Below are 6576 nucleotides of genomic sequence, written 5' to 3'. Positions count from 1 at the left end.
TTGGTGATGAAGATTTCATTGTTTCCTCTGTGCCTTCCAGGGATGTGGTGCAGACACAGGACTAGCTTTGTGATCCCTGTGCTCCGGAGAAACCTCCACCCTGGCCTCAAGGAGGCTGTGAAACCAAAAGGGACCTTGGGTGCCAGCTTGCTGGGTCCTTCCTTACTTGGTCCATCTTCTGGCTGGAAGGAGTACCTGGGCTCTCAGAGTGCCCCCCAACTCTCAGCAGCTCCTTTTCTGGCCCAAAAGGTAAGAGTCTGGAGGACCCCCGTTCAGTTTCTTCCTATTTATTCTTTTATCGTTGACTATAAGATTGTGAGCCTAGCACAATGCTAAGAGCTTGAGATACAGCAGCTAAACAGACAGCCACCGTCCTTACCCTTTTGGAGTTTTTAGCCTAGTGGTGTGCCTAAACAAGTAATAATCATGACGATAATGAGAGGGTATTACACAGGGCATGACTACCAGAAGGTGGGCTCATTGGAAGCCATTTTAGAAGCAGCTGACCACAGTCTCTCTGGGGCGGGCACCATTATCCTCACTTCACTGATGAGGAAACTGAGCCACAGAGGGGTCGAGCAACTTGCTCACGGTCACAAACTTACACAGGTTTGAACACAGGTAATCTGGCTCCAGGATAAAAATCCTACATGTATGGCGAGATTCCAGTTTGAGAAAGATCACCCTGATTGCAGTGTGGAGGATGGATTGGAGCAGGGAAACTGGAGGCAGGAAGATCAGTGAGGAAGACTTTGCCCTGGTTCCAGTAGAGATGAGAAGGCCTGAACCCAGGTGCAGATATGGGGAGGAGATGGCAGGTTGGAAAGACATTTAGGAGAAAGGTGTGGGAACCTGAGTGGAAGGCACCAGGGTGACGCCCAGTACTCTGATTTGGATGACTTTGAGGATGCTGATGCCATTATTTAAGATAATAAGCAAAAGATGAGTAGATTTGTGGGGAGGGTACCACAAGCATATACTGAGTTTGGTTTTATAGATACTGAGTGCAAGGTATCTCTGCAAATAGTCACTGTCCTTCTCAACCTCCTTCCCTCCTCCCGACCCCCACATCACAATATGTGTACTTTCTCTACAGAGTTAGACTACTGTGTACTGTTCAGCAGGCAGAAAGGCCACAATCTATGGATGAAAGAAGTCCCTCTGCAGGGAGAGGACTTTGTCAGAACAACCTTCCTAGGAGGAAGAAAATCTTAGGATGGGAACTGTGGTCTTAGAAAGCAGACCTTACACAGTGGCTCACACCTGTAATCCCAGCACTTCAGGAGGCTGAAGTGGGAGGATTGCTTGAGGCCAGGAGTCCAAGACTAGCCTGGGCAACATTGTGAGTTCTCATCTGTACCAAAATAAAAAATAAAAAAAGTATCTGGGCATGGCAGCCTGTGCCCGTAGTCTCAGCTACGAGGGAGGCTGAGGCAGGAGGATTGCTTGAGCCTAGGAGTTGGGAGTCTGTGGGGAGATATGAGAGCACCACTGTACTCCAGCCTGGGCAACAGAGTGAGACCCTGTCTCAAAAAAAGAAAAAAAAAACAAACCAGAAACAGCAGAGAAAGGGGGACTCCTTCCCCTCTCTGTCTGTTTTATTGAGAGAGAGTCTCACTCTGTCACTCAGGCTGGAGTACAGTGGTACGATTTTGGCTCACTGCAGCCTCAACCTCAACCTGGGCTTAAGCTATCCTCGGCTCCTGAGTAGCTGGGACTACAGGTACATGCCACCATACCCAGCTAGTTTTTTTAAAAAATGTTCTATAGAGACAAGTTCTCAGTATGTTGGCCAGGCTGGTCTCAAACTCCCGGGCTTAAGTGATCCTCCCACCTCAGTCTCCCAAAGTGCTGGGTTTACAGGCATGAGCCACTGCTCCCGGCCTCCCTCTCTGAGAACATGCTCTAGGTGTGTTGAAAGTATTTCTGTGTGGGGATAAGATGAGGAGAGGAGGTGACTTCTTTTCTGCATAGGTGACCGGGGTAGGCAGAGAGAGCTTATCAGGGCCGTCCAGGCCAGTGTATACTCTAGGAGAAAACATATCCAATATCCAGCTGTAAGTTCCACCTGGTGGATAATTAATTTTCTTCTCTAGGAACCTTCAAGAAAGTTCTGCTAAAAGCTGTAGCCTGGCTTTAGTGCTTCTGTGTATTATCCCTGCCTAGGCAGGTGGGAAGGGGAAATGGTTTCCTGAGGGTTTCCAGCATGGAGATTTCAGCTGGGATCAGAGCAGGTATCCCCAGGATAAAGGCACTCTGGGATGAGTCTTGGCTGGGTTGTTCAACCATCCTCTTTGTAAGGAGATTCTTTTCCTCATTGCCAGCCAGAAGCCAGGATGCCGATGTGACACTGTCTGGCCCAGTTGGATGGATTGCTGGGTCAGCTGAGGAAAGAGGGCACAGGTGGTAACTGAAGGCTTGGAGAAGGGATGGGATGACCTGGGAAGTCAGGGGAGTTGGAAGGGACCGTGAGCTAGCTTAGAAGCTCCACAACAAGCATAGGGCCATGTCTGCTCATTCACTGCTGTGTCCCTAATGCCCTATACAGTGCTTGACACCTCCTAGGACCTCAAATAGTAGTTGAATGAATGAGTTAATTAAATAAATTACAGAAATTTAGGAAGCATCAACTTCTAAGAGACCTAAGGAAGTGACAAAAGTTTGAAACAGCTGCCATAAGCAATGAGAGGAAGATGAGCTAAAGAATGGCTGTGCTATGAGTACAGGGAAATTAAGAAAGTTCTCCTTGGCTGGGTGTGGTGGCTCATACCTGTAATCCCAGCACTTTGGGAGGCTGAGGCGGGCAGATCACTTGAGGTCAAGAGTTGGAGACCAGCCTGGCCAACATGGTGAAACCCCATCTCTATTAAAAATACAAAAATTAGCTGGGCATGGTGGCTCACGCCTGTTATCTCAGCTATTCAGGAGGCTGAGGCACGAGAATCGCTTGAACCTGGAGACAGGAGGCAGAGGTTGCAGTGAGCCAATATTCTGCTGCTGCATTCCAGCCTGGGCAACAGAGCAAAACCAGAAAAAAAAAGAGAGAGAGAGAGAGAGAGAGAGAGGGAGGGAGGGAGGGAAGGAGAGAAAAAAGGAAGGAAGGAAGGAAGGAAAAAGAAAAGAAAAGAGAAAGAAAGTTCATTCTCCTTGAAGGCCAGGCTTTGGGCACTGGCAGCACCCATGGAAAAAAGGGCTTCTCTGTACCCCCATCTCCACAGTGTGCTTCAGCCCAACAAGGTCCCAGGGGAAGTACTTCTGGTAATCCTGAGAATCAGATAGCAGGAGTGCATTTCCAGGGCTGCAGGTCACCCTCCACAGGACCACCTGGGTGGCTGGTGTGCTCAGTGCTGGTCACCATGGGCTGACCTTCAAGTGTCGGAGGAAGCTGGGAAGTTTTGGATCCTGGATTGAGAAACTGGCCTGTGTTTTTAACTCTAGGAGTCATGATCTGAATGTGAAATTCCAAGGGCTACAAAAACAGACCATGGGCTTTTATGACTCTGGGTGACCTCTATCCTCTGGCTGTCATTTGGGGATATTTTTCTTCTCCTTTCAATCCTGAAAAGGAAAGAAACAAATGTTACAAGAAGCAAGTTACTCATCACTTTGTTAAGGATTGATTCCATTTAATTCCAGAGCTTGTTTGACCCTTGGATAAACAATCGAAACCTTCTGGAGGTACCTAAAAGGAATGCGAGAATGCATTTGCCATTTAATGGTAGAAAAATGTTAAATGGGATTCTGACAGTATAAAAAATAGTATTTATATAAGTGCTTAAAAAATCACTTGTAAAATATACACTCTTCAATAATGGCCAAATATGGGAAACTCTGATGTTTGGTCACATAACCAGGCTGATTTTGCAAATGGGAAGATCCATCTATCCCCATTTACTTAGATTGAGCAATCTTCTGGCTACAAATTTCCTCCAAAGATGTCTAGAATCATAGGCCAAATGGAGATCCAGACTAAATGCATAAGATAACACCAACATAAGTTAGCCAGCTTGAGTTCTCTGAGGTGGGTTTAGCCGTGCCAAGGGAGAATTGTTCAAAGTTTTAACTTTATGGGTAATGGTAGAAGTTACGGATTATATAGTTGGTTACCTGCCAAATCTGAAAGAACAAATAAAGATGAAATGCAATGAATGTATAAACAACTCAAAGGGAAAAAGTGCTAACCAGGCTTAGAAAGCCAAGAGTTTCCTAGCAGGCTGATATGATCTAATCTCTTTCCATGACATACTGACCAACTGGTGAGTAATTTCACCAGTAAACTAAGAAGTCAGAATGTCAAGCACGACCGTGAAGGGGGTAACTGGAGGCAGAAGCAGCTGAGCCCCAGATTCACCCCGGGCCTGTGCAACCCTCTCATCCCCAGCTAGGTAATAGAAGAGAACAAAGTTCATGAAATTTGCTGGGGATCTCAGAAAAGAGGGTTAGGAGTGGAGCAAGAGGGGGATGTCTTCCTTTCTGTCATAACACATATCCCATTGTAATTTTAGTTTATTTCTTTTTCTTTTAGAGACTTGCTCTGTTGCCCAGGCTGGAGTGTAGTGGCGTGGTCATAGCTCACTACAGCCTTGAACTCCTGGGCTCAAGAGATCTTCCTGCCTCAGCCTCCTGAGTAGCTAGGACTATAGGTGGGTGCCACCACGCCTGGCTAATTTTTACATTTTCTGTGGAGATGGGGGTCTCGATATATTGGCCAGGCTGGAACCCATCGTATCATTTCATCTCCTGCTGCTGCAGGACAGGCAGTGTGGTTTAGCTGGAAAATCAAGGACCACAGACAGAAGCCCAGTCTCCGTCTGTCACTATCTGCGCATTCTTGGGCCAATTCCTCCTGCCCTCTACTGCCTCAGGTTCTTTATTTGTAAAGTGATTTTGAAGATTAAACAAGCTCAAACCAAATACTCGGCAGAGTGCCCAGCTTATTCTAAGTCCTCAATAAATCTTGATTCCTTCCCTTGAGTGGATTCATCAGAGTACCTTAAGCACAAAGCAGGAATGGAATAAATTTTGTTGACTGCGTGAATATGGAACAATAACAACTCTTGTTTATCGAGGATTTTTTCAGTTGTAAGCTCTCCAGGGCATCATATCATACACATTTTTGCAGCCTCAGCATCTAGATCAGGGCCTGTCACATGGTAGGTTCTTAGTAACTACTAAGTTATTGAATTGACTTTAAAGGGGCCTTGATAATAGGCTGGGTGTGGCAGTTCACACCTGTAATCCTAGGACTTTGGGAGGCCAACGCACGTGAATCACTTGAGCCCAGGAGTTCAAGACCAGCCTGGGCAACACGGTGAAACCCAGTGTCTACAAAAAATAGAAAAAAAAAAAAATTAGAGGACTGGCAAGATGGCCGAATAGGAACAGCTCTGGTCTGCAGCTCCCAGTGAGATCAACACAGAAGGAGGGTGATTTCAGCATTTCCAACTGAGATACCCAGCTCCTCTCATTGGGACTGGTTAGACAATGGGTGCAGCCCACGGAGGGTGAGCAGAAGCAAGGTGGGGCATCACCTCATCCTGGAAGCACAAGGGGTCAGGGAACTCCCTCCCCTAGCCAAGGGAAGCTATGAGGGACTGTGCCATGAGGAATGGTGCATTCAGGCCCAGATACTATGCTTTTCCTACGGTCTTTACAACCCACAGACCAGGATATTCTCTTGGATGCCTATACCACCAGGGCCCTGGGTTTCAAGCACAAAACTGGGCGGCCATTTGGGCAGACACTGAGCTAGCTGCAGGAGTTTTTTTTCACATCTCAGTGACACCTGGAATGCCAGTGAGACAGAACCATTCACTGCCCTGGAAAGGGGGCTGACACCAGGGAGCCAAGTGGTCTAGCTCAGTGGATCCCACCCCCACAGATCCCAGAAAGCTAAGATCCACTGGCTTGAAATTCTCACTGCCAGCACGGCAGTCTGAAGTTGACCTCGGATGCTCGAGTTTGGTGCAGGGAGGAGCGTCTGCCACCACTGAGGCTTGAGTAGTCAGTTTTCCCCTCACAGTGTAAACAAAGCCACCAGGAAGTTTGAACTGGGTGAAACCCACAACAGCTCGGCAAAGCCACTGTAGCCAGATTGCCTCTCTAGATTCCTCCTCTCTGGGCAGGGCATCTCTGAAAGAAAGGCAGCAGCCCCAGTCAGGGGCTTACAGATAAAACTCCTGTCTCCCTGGGACAGAGCACCTGGTGGAAGGGGCGGCTGTGGGCACAGCTTCAGCAGACTTAAACATTCTCGCCTGCCGACTCTGAAGAGAGGATCGGATCTCCCAACACAACGCTAGAGCTCTGCTAAGAGACAGACTGCCTCCTCAGGTGGGTCCCTGATCCCCGTGCCTCCTGACTGGGAGACACCTCCCAGCAAGGGTTGACAGACACCTCATACAGGAGAGCTCCGGCTGGCATCTGGTGGGTACCCCTCTGGGATGAAACTTCCAGAGGAAGGAACAGGCAGAAATCTTTGCTGTTCTGCAGCCTCTGCTGGTGACACCCAGGCAAACAGGGTCTGGAGTGGACCTCCAGAAAACTCCAGCAGACCTACAGCAGAGGGTCCTGACTGTT

This window comes from Pongo pygmaeus, chromosome 12, assembly GCF_028885625.2.
Source record: "Pongo pygmaeus isolate AG05252 chromosome 12, NHGRI_mPonPyg2-v2.0_pri, whole genome shotgun sequence".
NCBI lineage: Eukaryota > Metazoa > Chordata > Mammalia > Primates > Hominidae > Pongo > Pongo pygmaeus.
The sequence above is the reverse complement of the archived record's forward strand: the minus strand, read 5'-3'. Positions refer to the sequence as shown.